The following is a 25,538-nucleotide window of genomic DNA, read 5'->3' on the forward strand; positions in this document are numbered from 1 at the left end:
CTCTGCTAGACCTAGTTATAAGTTCAAGACCATGATTGCTAAGAGTGCATGATATAGAAAATTAAAGGTTAAGGCTAAAACTGAGGCCTTTGCCAACAATGATTAATTCTATTCCAGCACTTTACAACTTATACTAAAATAATTACAAAAGGCCATTATTATTTAACTATCTTGAAATTATCCTAATGATTATCTAAAGACGAATGCTAACATTAAAATCTAATCCTCATATAAGAAGGTAGGGGTCTCACAATATATCTAAGTAAAACACCCTCTAAAAACATCACTTGGGGGTTGCAGGAGAAGGGAAATGAACTAAGTCAGAACTCTACAACAATGTGGAGAAACTCTATGAGATGCACGGTGACTACATTATCCGAATCAAAGATCAGGAAATACGGCATGATAAATGTCAGTTCCAGCTGACAGGGGTGCAGTACAAGAGGCAATATGAGACCAGAGTAGGGTGATTCAGCAAAGGTTATTAGATGCTGCAAAGACAAAGGTGGGAGACCCAAAGCCAAGCAAGCATTAGCAAAGCGACTCATTTGGTCAGGGGGAGACAAAGGTTTTTATGGGTTAAGGAAAGTTAGGGGTGCAGGGATTAGGTAATTAGGTAATCTAAATTATTAGGTAATAAGGTAAATTAGGCAATTAGGGACTTGTCTCATTGGCTGTTTTGTGGGGAGGCAGTTGGTTCCTATGACTATATAGTTCTTCACATGGTACAGACAGTATAATTCAGATTATCATTCCATCATGAATTTGTCAGATCACAACATGGGAAGTAACAGTATCCTATTGGGTGGAACCACTACCTTTGTTTTGCAGCTTCAAAAGGTGCTGGGAAGGAAGGTCTAATAGGGGGATGGGGGGATGGGGGCTTAGGCCTCTCAAGACCTATCAGTAAAGAATATTTTAGGGGGCAACTAGGTGGTTCTGTGTATTGAGAGCTGGACCTAGAGAAGGGAGGCTCTGGATTCAAATCTGCCCTCAGACACTTCCTAGCTGTGTGACCCTGGGCAAGTCACTTAACCCCCATTGTCTAACCCTTCCTATTCTTCTACTTTAGAACCAATATGCAGTATTGATTCTAAGATGGAAGGTAAGGGTTGTTTGGTTGTTTTTTTTTTTTTATAAAACCTTATTATATGTAGTTTCTTTCCAATGTCAGAACTCTTCCTCTTTCAGAAAACCTGGGACATATGGGTCATTTTACCTCCTTCAGGCTATCATTTTTATTATAGGTAAAGATAATAAGTGATGTTCTTAATGAACTTGAGTTGTAAAGATAATATTAGATTATGCTCAGCAAACTCTCTTTAGGTAGAATAGTATTTAAACCATCTAAAATGGTTCTAATAGCATTTTGATACCAATGGGCCAATCTTCATTTTTATGAAAAAGTTCACTGAGTACTGCACTCTCCAGCTATGACAGATAAATGCAATATTATCATAATTAGCATCTTTGATCTGTTTATCAGATTGATTTTTGACATGGCATACTTTGTTTTCCATTTGGAAGGAAATTAGCAAATTCTAATTATCTAATGGAAATTATCTGTGAAATATTCATCAACTGATGACATTTAGAAGAATGTTTGCTTTACAGTCATACTGTTGGAAAATGGAAAGATTCAACTTTGACAGCCTACATTTGATTATTCCAAGGACTGGTGGCAGCTTGTCAAACCTTATGGCTTCTCTTTGTTTTTCTCAAGGTTGTCTATCTTTAATCCATTTCATTTCTTATTAACACCTCTGCCAGAGGGTAGGCAGAGGGTTGAATCTCAAAGACATCAACTTGAATACTCATTAACAATTCTGACTGAAGATTGAGTGAAGAAGTATAAAACTATTTATTAAAATTAGGTTTGTAGATTATCTGCATAATCACTGTATCCCAATTATCCTAAAATAATGGAAGATGATTGCTTTGTGTAAAGCCCTCAGTGTCTAACTACCCATTACCAGATTCTCAGCTGTTTCATCCTTGGGCTTAAGCTTACTAAAAAGGTATCTTAACACAATGAAATAGAAGTATTTACCTTATGACAATGAAGGAGTTATTTGGATTTCTGATTCTCCTCTGATAAGAAGCATTCAGGGAAAAGGACAGAATGTAGATGCTTGTGGTGGTGACAGGGAGAGTTCTTTCTGTTCTCCTTAAGGGGTTAAAATCTTGTCTTCTATCTGCTGTGTAATGGGGCACTGACTCAGAACTTTTCAAAGACAAAGGAATAAGTAGTGCCAGGGGACTGGTTGGAATGTGATGACTTTTATCCATTCACTGTGTCCTAGGTCACAATGGTTATCTGCATTGGAGAGCTAATGAGGTGAAATAGAGTGAGAAGAAGTCCAGGAACAAGAAGTTCAGTCATGTTATAAAATGAGACCTTCTCAGCTCATTGAAAAAGGAGCCTATTTGTAAGCTTTTGATCAAATAGTTATATTTACTTACATTTATATTTTACTTTAATAAATGTTAAATTTACTTGAATTGACTTTCTGGAAGGAAAAAATTTTTGTAGTAGTTTTAAAAAGGAAGGAAAGAAGGAAGGATGAAAGAAAGGAAGAAAAGAAGGAAAGGCTTCAAAAAGGATGCTTCTAACTGCCTATTGGACATCTGGACTGAATGACTTCTCAGCATTACCAAGATGGAACCCATGTTTCCTCATTGAAGCCTTCCCCTCTTCATTATCCCAGAACATTACTGCCATTTTAGTCACCTAACCTCGGAACCTTGAAATCATACTCATTTCCCACCTGGTTAAACTCTTGTAGATATCTCAGTCATGCCACCAGAAGCCTCCTCATCCAGCAATCAGCCTGGGTACTCCTCACATGTACAGTCTGCCCCCCTGGGAAGGCAGAGGGAGGAACACTGCCCAAAACTTTCATTTAAGGAGGATACTCAGGTCAGTCTTCTTTGCATTTCTCCCTCCCACTGTCTTCCCTTCACTTCTTTGGAATTCTCCATCATATGTCTGATCCCAGTATTTCCCCACTCCTCTTTCAGTTTCCTTTTGTATGTTGCCTTTCCTCATTAGACTGTAAACTCCTTGAGGGCAGGGACTGCCTTTCTGCTTTTCTTTTTCCTATTTTGGGCCCCAGCATTTAGCATTGTGGCTGGAGCATAGTAGGTACTTAATGAAAGCTTATTGACTGACTTCTCTGTCTCCTTCACACCCCATATCCATTTGCCAAGTCCTATCATCTCTGCTTTCATCTCATCTCTCATATATGCCACCTTCTCTACTCTGATACTGCCCCCACTCTGATGATCACACCTGATCACCTGATGCCTGAACTATTGCAACAGCCTGCTGATCCTCAAGTATCTCCCTACTACAGTCTATCCTTAACTCAGCTGTTAGATTGATTTTCCTAAAGCAAATCTGACCATGTCTCCACCATGCCCAGTTACTCCCTATTACCTGTAAGATCAAAAAAAAAAAAAGCCTCTGATATTTAAAACTCCTTCATAGCTTAGCCACACTTTCCAGGCCTTACCCCTCATCCCACATACACATTCTGTGGAATCAATTGGCACTGGCCTCCTTGCTGTTCCTCCAACAAGACATTTCATTTCCTGACTGTTCCTTTTTACTGGCTGAATTCTCTCTCCTTATCTCTGCCCCCTGATTTCTTCCTGAACATAGTTTGTTTGTTAGCTCCTCCATTAGACTCTGCACTCCTTGAGAGCAAGGATTGTTTTACAAATCTTTTTTGTATCCTCTGTGTAGCACAGTACACAAGACACAATGAGAATGTTTAATAAATGCTCATTGACTTGACTTGTGTGCTTACAAGATACATGCCAGAGGACATTTAGAGAGCTCAGTGGATTGAGAGCCAGATTTTGACAGGTGGTACTGGATTCAAATTTGATCTCATACACTTCCTTGCTGTGTGACCTTGGCAAGTCACTGAGCCCCCATTGCCTAGCCCTTGCTGCTCAATCAATCAATCAATACACAGTATTGATTCTAAAATGGAAGATAAAGGTTTTTTTAAAAAAGATGTTTATATTAAACATTTTTAATGACTACTTTTAAAGATCAAACTATCTATGAAACAAGTCATCCTTGACCAGGTGATACAATTCTTTCTCTTTAATAAAAATATTTTTCTGTCCCATTCAAAACTAAACTGCACATATAAGAAGACGGAATCTTAAAGGGGCAATATCCTTACATCAGTATTCTGTAGGATTTAGTTGCTTTAAATATGTTTTTTCTATTAAACTTTGGTTTAAGGATTCCAGGAAGTCTCTTGGCATACACAACAATAGCTCTGTCAAATATAAATTTAAATTTGATGTTCCTTGCCTGATTTATAATTTTATTTATTTAACCACTGATTCAGTATGATTTCCACATTCAAGCTTGGAAACCATTTTTCTTGAGCTCCATTGTGAATTGTATACTTATCAAGTCCTATTGGCAGTTTAATATCATTAAAGAAAAATTCTACAAGATAGAAAAAAGATTTTAATATTTTTTTAGTGAAGCCATCCAAGTGATTAATGCTTTAGCATGACTTCCTCTTTAACCTAAAAGACTAACAGTTCTTTTTAAGAGAAATGACAATGGGTTCAAAGCTTGGTAAAATTACAAAGACAAACTGAAAGATATCTTCTTGATGTTGCATTGTTAATGTGTTTAACAATTCTTCATGTGTACGTCAAATATTCTCAGATTCTCACTCTACTCAGGTCTGTTTTATATATTTGAAAAAAAGAACAAGCCATGACTGAAGCAGTGAGTCAAAGGCCTTGTAATAATAATAGCATATACACATCATATAGTGCTTCCAGGCAGTTTATTCAATAATTACCAAATCAATGATGGATAACTTCCTACATCCCTGGGACTATTTTTGCTCCTTGGTCAATATATAGTTTCCTTTAAAATGTTAATATAAAGGCTATTGGCTTGCGCTGGAAGGGTTGCTTGGTATTCTTTTGTGAACAAATATTTGATGCCTTCTATTAAGAAAAGATGAGGTTTGTATTTGAGAGGAGGAAGGTGGCAAAGTGCTTTGCTAGCAATTCATGTAGTCCTGTGAAACATTCAGTCAATAAGTAAGGATCTTATGCAGCCCTGCCACTTTCCAGCTTTGCAGAGAAACTAGAGTCCCCTCATACTACTACTATTATTGCTAGTACTGCTATTGTTTTTAGGGCAGTCAGGAGGGTCAGTAGATAAAGCACAGGGCCTGGTGTCAGGATGACTCATCTTGATGAGTTCAAGACTGGTTTTAGATACTTCTGACTGTGTAACCCTGGGAAAGTCGCCTTACCCTGTTTGCCTCAATTTCCTCATCTATAAAATGAGCTAGAGAAGGGAACAGCAAATCCCAAATGGGTTCACACAAAGTAAGGCACCACTGAACAACTGTTATTTTTACTACTATTATTCATACAACTAATTTGTTAGGACTGCTACTGCTACTATAGAACTTCTGCTGCTTCTACCACCATTACTACCACTGCTACTATTATTATTATTACTACTACTATTAATGTTATTACTGCAATTACTATTACAAACTACAGCATGGAGAAGCAGTGTGACAACAGAAAGACATACCATCACAATCTAGTGTTTGATAAACCCAAAGATCCCAGTTTGGGGGATAAAACTCACTTTTTGACAAAAATTGCTGGGGAAAATGGAAAACAGTATGGCAGAAACAGGTATAGACCAATGTCTCACCCCCTATACCAAGATAAAATCAAAATGGGTATATGATTTAGACATAAAGTGTGATGCCATATGCAAGTTAGGGGAACACAGAATGGTTTACCTGGCAGATTTTTGGAGAAAGGAAGAATTTATAACCAAATGAGATGGAAGACATTGCAAGCTATAAGATTAATAATTTTGGTTATATTCAATTTAAAAGTTTGTATACAAGCAAAACCAATGAAGTCAAGATTAGAAGTGGAACAAACTGGAGAAAAAATTGCAGGAAATTTCTCTGATAAAGACCTAATTTCTCAAATATATAGAGAATTGATTGAGTCAAATTTATAAGGACACAAGTCACTCCCCAATTGATAAATGATTAACGAATATGAACAAGCAGTTTTTAGATGAAGAAATTAAAGCTATCAATAAGCTTAAGAAAAAATGTTCTAAATCACTTTGGATAAGAGAAATGCAAATTAAAGCACTTCCAAAATACCATCTCATACTATCAGATTTGCCAATATGACAATAGAAGAAAGGGATAAATGGAGGGGATATGGCAAAATAGAGACACTAATATATTGTTGATGGAGTTATGAACTGATCCAACCATTATGGAAAAGCAATTTGGAACCATGCCCAAAGAGTTTTTGTTGTGCCCAAAAATTGGAAATTAAGGGGATGTCCATCAGTTGGCTGCACAAATTGTGGAATATTTCTGTCTCTGTTAGGAATGATAAGCAAGATGATTTGAGAAAGAGCTGGAAAGTCCTATGTAAACTGGTGCAGAGTAAAATAGGTAGAACTAGGAGGACATTGTACACAGTAATAGCAATATTGTATGATATTGTATGATATATAACTGTGAAAGACGTAGCTTCTCTCAGCACTGAAATGATATAGGACAATTCTGAAGGATTTATGACAAATAATATCCTCCAGAGAAAAAACTGTTGGACTTGGAAGGTAGATCAAAGTATATAATTTTTCTCTTTCATTTATTTGTGTTTGGGGGGGATCTTTGTTTTGTATGAGCATTCTCTCTTTTTAAATTTTTTTTTCATTTTTTTTATTGTCCTGCAAAATACAGTTCCATATGGGTCATTGTTGTAACAGCAAACTCATTCATAACTAAAACCCAAAATAAAACCAAAGAAATGCTGATGTGAAAGACGACTCCAACAGTTCTTTCTTTGGAGGTAGATAGTCATAAGTCTTTCAGGATTGTCCCAGATCATTGCACTGTTGAGAGTAGCCAACTTTTCACAGTTAATCACCATACAATATTGCTGTTAATGTGTACAATGTTCTTCCAGTTCTGCTTATTTAACTCCATATCAGTTCCTGCAGATCTTTCAGACTTTTTCTGAAATCATCTTACTAATCATTTCTTATAGCACAATAGTATTCCATCACCAACATGTAACCACAATTTGTTCAGCCATTCTCCAACTGATGGACGTCTCCTCAATTTCCAATTCTATACCACCACAAAAAGCATAGATACAAATATTTTTGTACAAATATTTTGTACAAAAACCCCCTTTTTTATTATCTCTTTGAGATACAGACCCAGTAATAGCATTATCAGATCAAAAGGAATACACAGTTTTATAGCCCATTAGGCATAATTCCAAATTGCCCTTCAGGATGGTAGGATCAGTTCACAAATGAGTATTCTTTTACAGCAATGACCAATATGGAAGTATGTTTTGCATGATAAAACATGTATAACTTAGATCAAGTTACTTATCATCTCTGGGAAGGGAGAGGAAAGGGAGGGAGGAAGACAATTTGGGTCTTATAATTTTGGAAAATGTATGTTGAAAATTGTTTTCATGAAATTGGGAAATGAAATATTTTAATAATAATAATAAAGCCAATATCAGGACCAGAAATATTTGTGTTAATATCGGGCCTCTGACACATGCTGACTGTGGCCCAAGGCAAATCAGTTGACCTCACCAGGTGGTTGTGAAGATCAACTGAGATAACGTGAGGCATTTTGCAAACTTTAAAGTGCTCTGCAATGATATCTGTTCTTATTCACCTGTCAGTGTTCTAGGCAGCTCTATAAAACTCTGAGGTGGTGGTGACCTACTTTGGTAGAAGAAATTTCCTCATCAAGGAGTTTCTTATGTCAGTGAAATCACAAGTTCAGTCTCAACCTCTCTTCTATGATCACTGAAGCCCTTTCCAACTCTGAAATTGTGATTCTTCTCTAGTTTGTCAATATTTTGCCCAAAATGTGATGACCAGAACTGAACACTATTCTACAAACATGGACTGACTAACCCAGAGAAAAGAAAATGAAGTAATCTATATCAAAATAAACATTTATAGGTACTGATGTTGCCTAAGGGAAGGGGAAAGGAAGGAAATAAACTTTTATATAGGGTCTACTACATGTTAGGCACTCTACTAAGTGCTTTTTACAAATACCTCATTTGATCCTCACAATAACTCTTCAAGATAGATGCAGTTATACCCATTTTCCATTGGGGAAACTGAGGCAAATATATGTTAAGTAACCTCAACAAGGACACACAAGTAACTGAGCCTAGATTTAAATTTAGGTTTTCTTAATTCCAGGCTTGTGGTTCTATCCATTGTACCTTCTAGCTGTCTTTATGCCTAAGATCATGTTATTCTTTTCTGGAAAGTATATGAAACTTTTGACTCTTATTGACCTTCTAGCCAATTACCCTACTTCTACTAAGCCCTTTTCTCATGAACTGCTCTCAATTCTATATAGGATGAGAAGATTAAGACTGATCCTGTATTATTTTTCTTATAGATCCTAAGCCTATTTAGAAGTCATTGATTTTGTCCTATAACTACTTTTGTTCTGTAACTGATTTAGTCATGGTTCTTTGTCTCGGAATCTAGTTCAGAATTCAACTGTTCTGTAATGGGTTAAGTTTAAAAATCCAATTCTCTTACCTCAAGGAATTTAACTTAGCCACCAAACGATTCTTAAAGGAAGTCTGCTTTGCTGTCCAAAAGCCCAGAAAGGGCTACTATCTTGCACCTGTACTCAAACAATAAGCATTTCTTAGTTTCATGAGAGAAGGGGGGAGGGGATCGTTGTAAGCCCCCATTACCAAACTTTCAATCAGTTATGTTGTTCCTTGTGCCTCAGCTCTGTAACCAATCATGTTATCCTTAATTCCATGACATCATCTACCCTGTTCAGTTCTTTGTTCTGTACTCACCAAAAGCTATATGAGGGGTGCTGTCCTTTTGTCTGGAGCCTTTGGCCTAAGTGGAGGCAAGCCACTGACACACTTATTGAGAGGTAGTTTGCCTCTGCTAATAAAGGTGATCTTGAATGGATATATTCCTCAGTTTACCCTTTTGTTCATATTAAAACACTACAGTGATTTTTGAAAACTAAAAATATTTTTGAAGCTACTTCTGGGATTAATTTGCTAAGTAATCAATAAAAGATGAACAAATCATTGCTGAGTTATAGGTAGAGCTCAACCGAAACTGGATAGCATAATATTTTTGGCTAGCTTCGAATATAATAAAAAATAACTGCTGGCCTATAAACACTCCCATTTCTGAGCTTTTGTTTATATGAGTGTGGCATGCTCATGTTTTCTCTTGACTTCTTAATAAAAATAACTTCTGCAAACTCTATCCTCCTGCAGGAGAAGAATAACAGGTGTTTTCCCACACGTTCATCAAGATCAAAGGGAATATCATTATTTCCCCAAGAGAACAGATCTGATAGTATCAAACTTGTGAAGATAGAGGAAATTGAGGAAAGAGTTTAACAGACATCCAGGAGGATTAGAGTCCACACTCTCTCTCTCATCTTGAATATTCCCTTGCATTAACCATCAGACAGAAGATAAATTCTAATGTCAAAAGCAGAATAGAAGTCCATTATCACTCACTACCCATTATCAGAGGTTATTTCTATCATGCTTCAAATTATGTTGAAGTTCAAATTATTTATGAAAAGGTAGAAATTTTTCAAAAATTTTGTAAAGACTACACTGGAATTTGGCTTCAAAGCAAAATTAAAACAATACCCAATGCTGTCAACTTTCTTGGAGCTATTTCAGAAACTTCCCAAGATGAGGGCCAGATCCTAGAGGTCCCAGGCTTTCTCTCTGTAATTCTTTCCTTATACCACAGATATGACTCTGCTCCTTTATTTAGTTAAAATGTGATCAATTTAAAAGTATTCCTCTGGGCTATATTCCTTAAACTGATATATTGAAAATCAATCGCATAATTCTTCCATTAAAAATTTAATATGATTTTTTTTTGCCAGGTTTGGGCAATATGTTGTTGTGCTAGAATATTTCACATACTGATTTTGTGATAATAACTCCCATGGAAAGGACCTCTTTTGAAGTTTGTTTGGGTATTAAGCTATAGCAGTGATGGCAAACCTATGGCATGGGTGCCAAAAATAGCATGCAGAGCACTTTCTGTGGGCATGTAGTGTAGTCACCTCCCCCACCCAGAGTTTGTTACTAGAAAGGCAGAGGGACTTGGGCAGAGACACTCCCCTCCCCTGTGCCTGAAGGTATTTTTTCACATCACCTGCCCCTCTGCCTAGCACACAGTGGGTAAGATGGGCAGCTCACAAGTGGCAGAGCTGGAGGGGAGCAGAGCACTTGGGCCATCCTCTCACCCTCTCTTCACACCCTGATGACATTCTTCATTCACTTCACCTACCACTCCCCCTAGCAGCCCAATGGGAGTGCTTTATCCCTCCCCTGTGTATGGTAAAAGGGAGAGTGGGGTGAGGCCAGCACTGAGTGGTAGGGAGGGGCACAGCACAAGGTGGGGTGGGGGCATAGCACTCTGTCTCTAAAAGGTTCACCATCACTGAGCTATAGGATAATGAACTATAGTAGCTCCAAGTCTGTAAGGCCTCAAACTTTTATTTAAGAAAGAGCACCAAGTACTGAGCAAGTGTTTTTGTGGGTTTTTTGTTTGTTTGTTTTAAATGGTAGCCAATGTTTAGCATTGTCAGTAATTGCTGAGGAATTAGATTTTAAGGAAGAAATACATGTATAAAATTTCAGCTCTCATGCCAAAAGTCATAGAATCTTAGATCTAGAATTAGAAGACACTTCAAAAATAATCTAAACTTACCCTCTAATTTTCAAATCAGGACACCTGAGGCCAAGGATATTAAGAGACTTACTCAAGATCACATAGGTAATATGTGTTAGAGGCAAGTAGTGATATAATTCATATGCCATATTCATGTAAAACTAACTCTCCTATGCCATTCTCTCTAGGAAGACATTCCTGATTCTCCATTCTCCCCACCATGCCTCCATAAGCAATAGCCTCTTGTTTTCTCATTTTATGCTTTTGCCTTTGCTGATTTCATCTTCTTCATCTATATAGGCACTAAACATATATTTGCTGGATTTAATTATTCCCAACTCTATATATGCAGCCTTAATCTCTCTCCTGTGGTCTTGCTATCTCCACCTGTATATCCTGTCAATACTTCACCTTCAACATGTCCAAAACTGAACTTCTTTTCTTATTCCCTAATCCTGTCCTTCTCACAAACTCCCTTAATCCTATTGAATAAGAGAGCACCAACTAATCCTGTTCAATTAGAAGGTTCTACCAAACAACCCAAGCCTAAAGCTTCAGTCATTTTTTTACTCTTTCTTTTTTCTCCCTCATAAGACATAATCAATTACAAACCTTGTCAGTTCTACCTCCATAACATCTTTCACCTGTCTCCTTCTCTCTATTCACATGGCTGCCACACTAGTTCTTGAATTAATCACTTCTTGCTGCATAAAATTGTAATATTCTTATTTGGGGTTTCTTTGTTTTTAATTTTTATTTTCTGAATAACCATGCATTCATTTCTTCTCCTCTCCTTAATAAACAGAAAAAACAGACCCTCATAATAAATAAACATATTCAAATAAAACAAGTATTGGTCATTTCCAAAAATGTGTATTTCCTTATGCATGTTATTTAATCGCCTCTCTGTCAAGAGGTAGGTTGCTTTCTTCAGTAGTCCTCTGGAAACACTGATTGGTTATCATAAATTTCAGAGTTCTTGAGTCTTTTGAAACCATTTGTTTTTATAATAATGTTGCAAGTTCTTTATCAGGTTCTACTAACTTTCATCTATATCAGTTCATACATGTTTTCACAGGCTTATCTGAAACTGCTCCTAATTCATTCCTTTCATCACAATAGTATCTCATAATTCTGACACTACAAAAAATTACTATAAATGGTATATTGTGTGTGTGCATGTGTGCACTTGTGCACATGCACATATAAGACCCTTCTCTGGGAATACTTTACAACTTTAAAGAGAATCAACAGGAATAAATATCTAAAGAAATGCATAATGTAGAACTTGGGTTATTTTGAAATATGTGATTGAGAGATTATTTCTAGGCACAGGATCTTCCAATCACATCCCATAGGTGCCTGCTTACTTACTCTCCTAGAGTAGAAGGCTAACTCAGACTGTCCACCAATTTTTTTCCCTTATGACAAGCTAGAAATCAGATTACTTCCTAGGATATTATGTGTTTGTTCTTACTCTGTCATGATCCTAAACTTTTGTCAAGCAGATCTCTCAACTTCTAGAAGGAAGGTATTAATTGGGTCTTGAAATAGTTAAGTGACATTCCTATTCCTCTACTGTCACAAAAAGTGTCCCCAACAATTTCTGCCAAATACCAAGGTCCTGGGTTGGGATCTTCCTCTGACAAAGGTTGTAGATAGGAGATCTACAGAATCTGCCCTAATTTTCACTTGACTCTTGTTATTCCAGTTTTGCAGATGGGGAAACAGAGTCACATAGATGTCAGAAGGTATTAGCTAAACAGCTCAGCATAATTCATGAGGTAGGGTTTCTGTTTGGTGAGCTAATTACTAGGCAGTACTACCTCCACTTTACCAGTTCCGGTCTACTTATTGAGAGGTTACTTTTGCATTTTAGGTTCCTACACACAGACTTAATTAGCTTAACTGGGGATTGATGCCAAACTGAGGTCATCCCTGGGTGTGTCCATATTATTGCCCTTCCTATAGTGCAGAGTCAGGCTTTTCCAACCAATTGGCAAAAATAGAAATGAGAAAGTGAAAACTGGAATGGCAACAAGTTCTTTTTTTTCCTCTTGCTAACAAAAGTGTACTAACATTCACTTTTCCTTTGCTAATTATACAGTAATCCTTTCACTGAGTCATATGATTTTAAATGTTTTGCTTATTAACTTTTGAGATCCATTCTGCCAATATTCCAAATGATGTCAGCATGTCGCTGCATCACTGTTTGCATGTAAGAACTTTCTAAGACAATTAGGGAATTCCTTATTTCACACTATAAGAGTGAATGGAAATGACCATTTTAATCAGCAAGAATTTATTGAGTGCCTGCTATTTACTGCAGCTTTGTCCACAGGTCTGTAGAAATTCTAAAGGAAATACCATGGAGATAATGACAATCATATTCTGTGTGTAGAATCAGGAAGAGCTGAGTTCAAATCTGGAATCAGATACTTTCTGGCAGTGTGACCCTAGGAAAATCACTTAACCTCACTATGCCTCAGTTTCTTCATCTATAAAGTAGGGCTAATAATGGCACTTACCTTTAAGGCTTGGCATGAGAATCAAATGAGCTCACATATGTAATACAAATCTTAAAACACTACATAAATGTTAACTATTAGCATTAGGAATAATATATAGACTAAGAAAACAAATTTAGATTCTATGTGAAGAAAAACTTTCTAACAATTTGAGTTGTACAAAAGCAGAGTCGACTGTCTTCAAAGGGACTTCATTAATGGTCTACCAGCCAAGGCTGGATGACAACCTGTCAGTTATATTGTAGAGAGGATTCTTTTTGAAGGATGGATTGAACTAGATGCTTGCTACAGTAGGTTCCTGTAGGCCAACTAAATTGCTCAGTGGATAGAGTATGGGACGTGGAGTCCGGAAGATGTGAGTTCAAATTTAGTATCAGATACTTACTAGCTCTGTGACCCTGGGCAAATCATTTAACTCTGCCTCAGTTCCTCATCTGTAAAATGAGCCAGAGAAGAAAATGGCAAAGAACTCCAGCATCTTTTCTAAGAAAACACCAAAGAGGACCATGAAGAGTCAGACGTGCCCACAATGACTGAACAACAAGAAGGTAAGTTCTTCTATGATAACCTGTGATTCTCTGAGTCAAGTGGAAAAGAAGTAGAAAATTTAGGTGGCGTAGATTCAAATTAGAATCTTAGAAGTTAGGCAGAAGAGTTTGGCCATAGAGACATAGGGAAAAGAAGTCTAATTTAGATTCCTGAAGTGGGATAATGATATGTAGGATATATTTGAAGGGAGAATATTCAGAAAGTTGTTATAGTCTAGGAATAAAAAAGAGCTGAAGGAAGTGATAGATAGCAATGGAGAGGAAGAAATAAATGTGAGAGACATTTCACAGGAAGAAATGACAAGATTTGGTGACAGATTGCATATAGGGAAAATGGTAAAGGAAAACTAAGAGATGCCAAGAAAACAATATTTATAGCCTAGAAAAGTGAAACAATGATAGTATTACCAACAGAAATGGATAGATGAAAAGGGAACTGATTTAGGGAAGGAAAACAATGAAATCTGCTTTGTATATACTGAGTAGTTTGAGGTGATAGTAAGATCTACAAGGGGGGGGGGGGATATCCTATAGTCAGCCAATAAAGGAAGGAGTACATCCCAGACATCTGTACAGGTGTAGAATCATCATTCCCTAATGAACTTATCCATATTATAAAATAACCCAAAGCAAATCTTAAAATAGAACAGAAAAATAACTGGTAACTATTTTTTTTTAAGTTTCCTAAAGCAGAAGTCTAATTATAGAAAGCAGTTTATTAGAAATAGGGTTTAAACCAATGATGATGAACCTTTTAGAGACTGAATGCCCAAACTACAATCCTTACACTGCATGTGAGCCCCCCACCTCACCCCAGACATGGGAGGGAAGAAGTGCTTCCACTGGGTTGCTAGGTATAGGGATGGGTCACATGAGAAATTTCCTCAGGCACATGTAGAAAGGGAGAAGGGAGCAGCCCCCTCCAGCACATATGCCATGGGTTCACCAACATGGTTTTAGACCAACACCTTATGCCATATTCTCTACCACATTCCATTCTAAATAAATAACAAGACCTTAAAAATTATACTTTAAAAAAATATAGGAGAGAAGTAGGTCATATAGTAGTAGTAGTAGTCTCTCAGTAACCAAGGATGACAATTGTCTTTGTGCGTTTTCATCTATGGTGTATAGATGAGTGTGCACAAAGACACTTGTGTGTGAAGGAGATTTAAGTGGAAAAGTCGATGCACAGAGACAGTCCCACTCTCTCAGCGTTGGAAGCCTGGGTCCAGTGGCACGAAAAGTCGTTACACCTGGAGACTTCCTCAGCTGCATTGGATGGCCTGTTGTCTTTTGTGCTCCAACACGCCCTAAGCTTGCTGCGTCGCCCTCTCAGCCGTTGAACCTTCTTATTGGTTTCTTCCGTCTGTTCAGCCGAAGCAGTCTTCACATGCTGGGTGAGCAAAGCCCTGGTTCACCAGGGGTCTACAACCGGATGGCTACCCTCACAAGGTTTAGCCGGCCTGTCGAAGCCGTTGCCCGGGGTGTGGCCGCTGCCTGCCGCGTGCTAGCAGCTACTGGGAGCCACAAGTGAGAGCTGGGTGTCAGGTGGGGGTCAGAGGCTGGAGAGCTGCCCTAGGAGGGCACGACAAGCCCTCCATACCAGAGATACTACCCCTCCCTGAGCACCCCATACACCCATATACTTCTCAAAGATATGCATAGGAGATATAGTCTTAATCAAGTAAGAAACTGAGGCAATTACAAAAGATAAAATAGATAACTGATTACATAAAACTGAAAAGTTTCTACATAGAAAAAATTAATTAATCTAGGACAAGAACATAAATGGACATATGGGGGGGGGATCTTTGTACCAAATTTGTCTAGGAAGTGTTTGGTATCTATTATTTGGAATAAATTAATGTATACACATACATGTAAAACTAATAGTCATTCCCCAGTAGAAATTGTAAGAGTTAAAGTTTGGGGGGAAGCTGAGGCAGTAGAAATTTAGTTTCTCTCTGCAAGAAGTATGATATTTTTAGAGGTTTATTAAAGATTGAGAATTTAAGAAAAATACAAGTAAGAAAGGCACGTGCCAGGTGGGCCAAGAGGCCCAATTCAATTTCACTCACATCATGAGACACGTCTGCTTGCAAGCGGAAACAGGAAAGAAAAGAGAGGCCCAGAAGCCTTTCCAATCAGGTTAAATACCCCATCTAGATCTCAGCCCACGTAAAAATTCAGTGATATTACAAAGCATTCTGGGGAAGTGGAGCAAGGACTTCTGGGGATTGAAGTCCTGGATTCAAGTCTCCATTTTTACAAAATATGGTGAAAGGATATGAACCAGCAATTCTCGAAAAAACTGCAAAGTTTTCACAACCATTTGAAAAAATGCTACAATCACTAATAAGAAAAATGCAAATCAAAGCATCCCTGAGATTTTACCTCTTATCCTTCCAAAAAATGACAATAATGAGTTTGGGAGACACACCAATACATTGTCGTTGGAGCTATGAAATGGGACAATCATTTTGAAAATCAATTTGGGATTATACAAATTGACTAAGCCCAGACCCTTAGAATTAGATGTTACATTGTTGAGCTTATACCCCAAAGAAGTCGTTGATAAGAAGAAAGTCCCCATATATGCTGAAACATTTCTAAAAGCATTTTTTTTATGAGAACAAGGAATTAAAAACAAAGGTGTAATAAGCCTGGTATTTCTTGTTTCTCAATAGATGGGGAAGGGCAGGAAAAGGGAGGGAATTAGAACTGAAAATAAAAAATATTTTAAAAATTAAATACCTTAAATTTAATAAAGGAGAAAATTATCAGGAATCACTGTGAATACTAACATGAAGCAGATCACACCTAGAAAAGTCTACATTTACAGGTATTTCACACAACTCCTCTTGCATTCTGTGGTTTTGTCCATTTAGCCTACTAGTGGCTTTCTGAGCTTAGTAGTCCATCTGCTACCTAAGTACCTTTACACAGGCTGTTCCTTGTGCCTGGAATGAATTGACTCCTCACTTGAGCTATAATGAGGATCTTGACCTTCCTCCAGGGTTAGCTCAAATATCACTATATCCAGAAATCCAGTTTTTCAACCCCTTCATTATTAATGCTGTTTTCCTCCTAAGATTGGTATGACTATGCTGATCTATTTACAGTTTGCATACACTAGTTGAATGTAAGTTCCTTGAGGGCAGGTACTCTTTTTCACTGTCTTTGTATCTTCAGTGGCCTGCACCCTATTTTGTAAACAGTAGACAAGTATTAGGTTGGAGTGGATTTCTCTAGAGTAGCCTTTAATTATTTTACAAGCAGATTATATTGTAACACTTTTATTTACAGAACTTTACATCAAGGAAATTCAACAAGAGGTTGTGAGATTGGTGCTCCTCATGTCCTATCTTTCTGTTTCTGGGTATTGTTGATTCAGTAATGCACATACTACTTTCTGCCTATATTTACAAAATACAAATGAATTTACTTAATTAACAGGACTTTCACTGGCCTCTTATAACACACTCAGCTAAGGCTATAGGTGTTGACATGGAGTGTATGGAGTGTGCTAGAAGGACTAGCACTTCTGTTGTGAGGGCTTGGCAATCCCTTTCTAGGACTAGACTTTCTAGGAGTGTCTACCTTTCCCCCAACTTTTGCCTATGCAGCTAGAAGAAGCTGTAGCATGCACAGTAACCACATTCTGATAAAGCATCTTGATAGACCAGCTAAATTAAGTTGAGGTAACCAAAAGACCTCAAACCCATCAGTGAATTAGAGAATATCTAAACCAATCATGTGAAGGCTTCCCCTGGTGGAAAGGGCAGAAGAGATCAGTGTGTTCCAGTCATCATGAAGGTGGCTGAACCAAGTACTATGGAGTACTTAGAGCTTGGTCAGGCATTAAAGACACCAAGGTCATCCACTCATCCCCTGCATCCAGAACCATCACCAGTCATCCAGATCTTTATCTTATCCCTGGACTTTGATGACTCTGAAAGAGAAAGCAAGGCTTGCAATTTTGTACAAGCCTTCCTCATTTAAAGTCCTCATTTATGCTGGGAAAATTGGAAGACTGTATCGGAGAGATTAGGTGTGGATCAACATCTCACACCCTACACCAAGATAAACCCAAAATGGGTGAATGGTCTGAATATAAAGAAGAAAATTATAAGCAAATTAGGTGAACACAGAATAGTATACATGTCAGATCTTTGGGGAAGGAAAGACTTTAAAACCAAGCAAAAGCTAGAAAAAAAATAACAAAATGTAAAATAAATAATTTTGATTACATCAAATTAAAAAGGTTTTGTACAAACAAAATCAATGCAAACAAAATTAGAAGGGAAGAAACAAATTGGGAAATAATCTTCATAACAAAAACCTCTAACAAAGGTCTAATTACTCAAATTTATAAAGAGTTAAGTCAATTGTACAAAAAACCAAGCCATTCTCCATTTGATAAATGGGCAAGGGACATGAATAGGTAATTTTCAGTTAAAGAAATCAAAACTATTAATAAGCACATGAAAAAGTGTTCTAAATCTCTTATAATCAGAGAAATCAAAAAAACTCTGAGGTGTCACCTCACACCTAGAAGATTAGCTAACATGACAGCAAAGGAAAGTAATGCATGCTGGAGGGGATGTGGCAAAGTTGGGACATTAATTCATTGCTGGTGGAGTTGTGAATTGATCCAATCATTCTGGAGGGCAATTTGGAACTATGCCTTTTGCTCCAGCCATAGCACTGCTGGGTTTGTACTCCAAAGAGATAATAAGGAAAAAGACTTGTACAAGAATATTTGTAGCTCTGCTTTGTGGTGGCAAAAAATTGGAAAATGAGGAGATGCCCTTCAATTGGGGAATGGCTTAACAAATTGTGGTATATGTTGGTGATGGAATACTATTGTGCTCAAGGAATAATAAAGTGGAGGAATTCCATGAAGACTGGAATGACCTCCAGGAATTGATGCAGAGTAAAAGGAGCAGAACCAGGAGAACATTGTACACAGAGACTGATACACTGTGGTACAATCAAATGTAATGGACTTCTCCATTAGTGGCAATGCAGTGATCCTGAAAAATCTGGAGAAATCTATGAGAAAAAACACTATCCACATTCAGAGGGGAAACTGTGGGAGTAGAAAAACAGAAGAAAAACAACTGCTTCGATACATGGGTCAAGGGGATATGTTTGGGAATGTAGACTCTAAATGAACATCCTATGCAAACACCAACAACATGGAAATAAGTTTTGATCAAGAACACATGTAATACCCAATGCAGCTGCGGGAAGGGTGGGTGGAGGGAAGTGACGGAAATAATATAATTCTTGTAACCAAGGAATAATGTTCTAAATTGACTAAATAAATTTAAAAAATTAAAAATTAAATTGCTAACCATGCCTACTGAAAGAAAGAAATAAAGTCCTCATTTAAGTCTTCCTTATTCTATCATTGGTCCTCTGAAAACTAAGGAAAATGATGATAACGTTTTGAAACAGAACCCAGAATGGAATCCAAAAAATGCAAATTTTTTCTCAGACTGTCTTTACTTATTCATACAGCCATTCTCAACAAGTCTTTCATTTGAAAAGCAAATGTTACATTTTTCCAAGAGCTCCTAGAAAAATGTTATTAAAAACTTTCTCCTTTCTGCTAATGTTCTAGATAGTGAAATACAGGGATGAGACAAAGAGGCCAAAAATCAAAAAGCACTAGTCCCAAGTTCCACAAGATCCAATGTTTCACTGCTAGAAACTTGAATCAAAAAAGAGAAGTCACTTAGAAACATAAAGAATCAAATCTTTCCCACATGACTTCTTTGCTAGTCTTTGCATTTCCTTTTGTGATCAAAGGCTTGTTTCAGTAACAACAAAGAAAAACAAATAGTCAAGCCAAAAAAATCATCCAAAGGTACCTTTTCATAGGCGTACTTCTAAGGAAACATACCTCATCACTAGAGCAGGATGTTACGGGTACAGCCTAGGGCCAAATGACTTCATCTGACTTCCTACCAGTCTCTTCAGGTTCTCCACATTCATTTTAATAAGGGTGAGAGTTTCAGTTCTTTTTATCCTCAGCAGTTACTGTCAAACACATTGCACTGTCAACACTTACTTCATGTTTGGCTCTGGCCTGTGGCTGTCACTTTGTAATTGTGTAGGGGGAGGGTATACAGGGGAAAATAGAACTAAATATGGCTTCCAAAGCACTAAATTCAAATGAGACATTGTCAATATTCTTCCTTAACTAAAATCTTGCTCCTATACCTCTTGGTGATTTGGAAGTGAACACACACCATGCCAGTGGAACACAAACTCTAAGATATCCTGCCAAAATGGCCAGACTTATGCAGAGGCCCAGGAATGCATGCTTAGTTATCATCCAAGGACTAATCTTATTATCTTGAAGAGGCACATCACCAGACAGTTGGCCACCAAGCAGTAAACTTTTTCGGCTATAGTCACACACAAAACCATCTGTTAAAACAGAGAGGTGATAATCGTTATCTTCCCATATGGATAAAATCACAGCCCTTTCACTATTCTGCAATATCAACATTAAGGATGTTAATTCCTAAAGTATTTGAGTATATTAAAAAAAAGGCTTTTAAGAATTTAAGGCCTAAAGCATTATATTGTACTTAATATGAAATGCTACAGAACTAATATCAAAAGATCTCAAGCTCTCAGAGTAGGAAGGAACAGACAAATCATCCAATCCTACTAATATTTGAGCATAAATCCCTTCTACAATATCTCAGAGATGGTTATCTCACCTATACTTATAAAACTCATATGGTGAGTAGTCCATGACTAACCAAAATAGCCCACTGAACTTTCAGATAATTCTAACTAGAGAGAAATGTTCCCTTAGAGGGCAAAATCTGTCTCTCTGTAACTTGAATACTACTTCCTGATGGGAAGCCATCACCCCTGCTATCTGACAGTCACAGTCTGGAGAAATGGGTGCTGCAAGGCAGCTCCCAGAAAATAAGGTCCCATCTGATCTCCCTCTGTGACTTCTCTCTCTTTAACTTCCCTCACTAAAGGATGATCATTGCTTTCTCCAACACATAAGAAATTATATAAGAGCAAAGACTTATAGAATAAACATATATCCCACCTTAATCCCCCCAGATTATTACCCTAAAAGATTACATTCACAGAATTAAAAACTAAAGATATTACCCTCTCCTTTCCCTCTCCACAGAGTTACATTCACTCCCATTCCAAGCCAGGCAAGCCAAGAACATCAATCACCTTCAAGACACATTCCACTGCAGACAGAAACCAGGCAGCATTTCCAGGTGCTTTAAAATAATACAAGGAAAATAGAACTTGTAAATTGAGGAAAACCCCAAATCTGGTCTGTCATTAAATTGCCCTCTAACCATGTACCTAGCTATGAAATGTTTTGTTATCCATCTCCTTAAGTAATTGTGATTGATTGTGAAAGCTGACCAAAAGTACAATGTTTCTCCTAGGTCAGGGAGAACTAACCTCTAGATCACCCTGTTTATGTCATTCATCTATAGTAATAATGTTTCATTGACTATCTCCTTAGGTTATGTGTCTATTGTTAAGTTCCATGGAAACATATATGTAGAAAATTGATTGTGTACCAAAGAAATATATAATCACCAGTCTATATAATAAACAAACCTCTGTGCCATGGCAAAATGCTATGTAATGCCTATTCATGTGAGACTGAACTCAGAGCATCTCTCATCTCCATTACTCAACTGGATTGTCATGCTTAGATGGAGTAAGTCCACACCCTCTTCGAGACCCTGGATGAATCTCAAAACTTCCTGGTTTTGTTCTCTGTCTAAAACTTCTTCCAAGTGTCAGCTCCTCAAATAAACACTTATTAAGCACTTATTCATAGCACTGTACTAGATGACTTATGGGAAAACAAAAAAAATTGAATTATAACTTTCTGCTTTCCAGGAGTTTGTAATACAGTTGAAGGGGCAAGAAAGTGAAGAGGAAACTGGTAAACATAACACAATTGGATTTCAGAATTGAAGTAATCTATATTCAGTTGTGAGATTGTATGATAAAGACTTTAAGTTCTACAATAATTCAAAATAGGGGGAAATGACTGTAAGGTACATATTATAGAATCACATTATCTTATCTAACTAGTATCTGAGCAGGAACAACTATAACAAGCTGTTCCACATAACGACCTTCAGTGATGGGGAATGTACTGCTTTACAATACATCACATACATTTGAGTAGTTACTAAAGTTGGCAAATTTTTTGTTATACTGAATCAAAATCTGTCACATCCATTACTCTTAGTTCTTGCCCTCTCTAGGGACAAACTAAAGAAGTCTTATCCCTTTTCCAAATTATTCAATATTCAAATGGATCTGTGACTTCATCAATTCAGAAATTCCTTCCAGCAACACAGATTGCCACCTATCCATACATACCTGTCCCTCCTTTGTGTCTCTTCTTCCATGTGCTGGAGGCTTTCCTTGCTTTCTCTCAAAATGAAGAAGCCATCAATAGAAAACTAGTTATCTTATCTTTTGCTTCTGCCATATTACAAGCCCATATTCTCTTTCTGTCATACAATTCCTTATAAAATATTACACTCGTGTTCTTTGAAACACTTTGTTGATTCTGTTATACTCTGCTCACATCTATCACATTCAAATGATAGTCTTTCAAATACTCAAAGACAACCGTCCCTATTGTCTTTTATTTCCTGGTCTTACCTCTCTAGTTCCTTCACTCATTACTCATAACATAATTTCATTCCTTTCAAAATTCTGATTTCTTTTCCTAGGAGAACTCCAGTTTGTCAAAAACTTTTCTAGGAAAATGTTATTTCCCAACTAGATACAAAAGGGAAGGGATATGCATGAAGAATAGAAAGAAAGAAATCTTTCCCAGCTTCTTAAAACTTTTTTGAAAGCATTGATATTTATTTTCATTTTTATGTATAACATAACATGTAACATAAAAATATGATACAAATGATTTGTTACAAATATTTAATAGTGATAAATATGCTTATTCAACAGAAACAATCACATTTGCTATATCCAAAAATCTATGTCTCATTCTTTTCTTTTTCCCTCTCACCCTTTCCATCTCCCCAAGAAGGTAGGAAACATTATATAGTTTACATTTTCCACACACCTCAGTTAGTTGTGTCATTTTCAATTATAATCTAAAGTATCATAAACTGCCTGATTCTTAATTCTATGCATCTATTTTTGGAACTTGAAATTTTGTTGACGCTTTCAGTTATCATAAAATATTATCAACTCCAATTGACTTTGAAGGAGAACTATTTTGTTGTTGTTCAGTTGTTTCAGTTTTGTCCCTCTCTCTGTGAATCCATTTAGGGTTTTCTTGGCAAAGATACTGGAGTGGTTTGCCATAAATGAGGAACCTGAAGAAATCAGGGTTAAAAAATTTGCCCAGGGTCACACAACTAAGTAAGTTCCAGATTTGAACTCAGGAAGATGAATTCTTCTTGAATCCAAGTCCAGCACTCTGTACACAGTACCATTTAGCTGCCTCTAAAAATCCATTAAAAATTTCAAATCTTTTATGCACTCATTATTGTCTAGCTGTATCTACTATGCCTGTACTTGTGTAGTTGATCTTTTGAACCAAAGTATGTATGTACATTTTTCCTTACTGCATTTCATCTTATTATATTCAGCTCAAAGAACTAGACACTGAGGGGGATGCCCATCAGTTGGGGAATTATGGTATATGGTTGTAATAAAATACTACTGTACCATATAAAACAATGATCAGGGTAATTTTTTTTTTAACTTAGAAAGAACAGCAAAGTGAGTAGAACCAAGAGAACATTATTCATAGCTACAGATCTAATACTTAAAGAATAACTTGTGAATGTCACCTCCAGAGAATGAATACATGAAAGGCATCTTTATAAATGCATATCTGAATCCCAAATGATGCCTTCTGTGCTATAAGGAAGGGAAGGAGGGATTAAGACACATAAATAAATTCTATTATTAAAAAATGATTCAGTGTATCATTCAATCATGTTGAACTCATTTTGTATCTTGACTTTGTCACCTAATGGGTTGAGTACTCTTCTCAGTTTTGCATCATCAAATGACTTGACAAGTATACCACATATGCTTTCATACAAATCACTCATAATAATGTTGAACAGAATAAAACCAAGGATAGAGAACTAGTTTTGTTGGTGTTTACTCATTTTTTCAGTCATTTTCAAGTCTTTGTGACCCATTTGGGATTTTCTTGGCAATGATACTGGAGTGGTCCTTCTCCAGCTCATTTTGTAGATGAGGAATTGATGCAAAAAAAAGTTAAGTCTAAAGTAAAGGTTTAAAAAAAGAGAGATGTACTCTAGTAACAGTATCAGTAAAGGAAGTGAGACTAGTAATGTCAATACATTAATGCAAGGCCCCATAGAATCATAGTTAAAGAGCTGGTCTCAGAGTTAGGAAGATGGGTTCAAGTGCTAACTCTGACACCTATTGACTCCTCTGACTACTGTCCTCCCTGGCTTCCTTTCAGTCTCAACTAAAATACCCCCTTCTATGGGAAATCTTTCTTCCAGATACTTGAAGAGAACTATTATATTGCCTTTAAGCATTCTCTTCTCTGGGTTAACCATGCTTCAGTCCTTCATCTGGTTTTCAAATGGTCTGTTCTCTAAGATCATTCTACGATCCTCACTGTGCTAACTCCTAAGTTGTGATGCACAGAAAATTATCTCAGGGGAAGGCCCCAGAGAGGAGAGTTGTCATTCCATTCTGGCATCCCTTTCCTTGAGACCTCTCTTGGGAGGTATCACTCTGTCCTTTAACAGTCAAGGACATTAACCTTGTATATTCTCTTTGCCAGGAAATTATCGTTCCTTTTGGGCTTCCTTTCACTCTCCATGAGCAGCCAAAGCCCCACTCATCTGGATACTGAGGAAGGAGCAGACAAAACAGATTGGTGCTACAATAGCAGTAAAATATCCCTATAAGTAGATACGTAGAGACATATATGCATATATATGTACATATATATGTGAATATATATAAAATTAGATGATATGGGAGATGTGGCTGTACAGCAGCACATGGGGAAAAACATAGGGGATTTAGTTAAGAGCAAGCTAAATGTGTCATTGATGTGCCATGGAAGCCACAAGCATCAATGCAAACTTGGGCAACTTTAATAGAAAAGATCAAGGGATGTAATATTTCTTCTCTAATCCACTCTGATCACACCACATCTTGAGTGTTCTGTTCAATTATTTTTTAAGAAATACATTAACAAAAAGAAGCACAGTGAAGTGGGTGTGGGTGGTACACGGATAGTGGAGAGTCTGGGAACCATGTTACATGAGGAATAATTTATGATTGCCATGGTTTATAAAAGGGATTTAGGGCTAGATACTATAACACTATAATTGCTAAATATAGTTTTCAGATCACTCTCAATTATTTCACATGAATCTGTGTTCCTTCTGTTGAGGATCCTTAATTTATTCTGCCTATATTTTATTTGTACATAGTTGTTTTCATGTTGTCTCTCTCATTAGATTGTAAGCTCCTTGAAATCAGGGATTGTGTTCTGCCTCTCTTTGTATCCTCAGATCATGCCTGGCACATAGCAGACACTTAATAAAGACATTAACTGATTTAATGATTCACTGGTACAAAGGAAAGATCATTGGGTTTGGTCTTAGATGATCT

General features: G+C 37.0%; 1 protein-coding gene and 1 long non-coding RNA gene across 2 annotated transcripts in view; one reads left to right on the forward strand and one right to left on the reverse strand.

Moving 5' to 3' along the window:
* The window catches only part of LOC100026804 (myelin P2 protein-like), a 30,076-nt gene extending 27,835 nt beyond the window's left edge, over positions 1–2,241 (reverse strand). The window contains exon 1 of the mRNA XM_007486901.3: positions 2,051–2,241. The gene's annotated coding sequence lies outside the window, so the exon portion shown is untranslated. The remainder of the gene's footprint in view (positions 1–2,050) is intronic.
* Positions 2,242–2,320: 79 nt separating this feature from the next.
* Positions 2,321–22,562, forward strand: LOC103098942 (uncharacterized). The gene is made up of 4 exons (XR_464239.3): positions 2,321–2,429; positions 2,787–2,920; positions 21,034–21,130; positions 21,774–22,562. It is a non-coding gene; the product is annotated as an uncharacterized LOC103098942 (long non-coding RNA).
* Positions 22,563–25,538: the final 2,976 nt, after the last annotated feature.

Source organism: Monodelphis domestica, chromosome 3, assembly GCF_027887165.1.
Source record: "Monodelphis domestica isolate mMonDom1 chromosome 3, mMonDom1.pri, whole genome shotgun sequence".
NCBI classification, from domain to species: Eukaryota; Metazoa; Chordata; class Mammalia; order Didelphimorphia; family Didelphidae; genus Monodelphis; species Monodelphis domestica.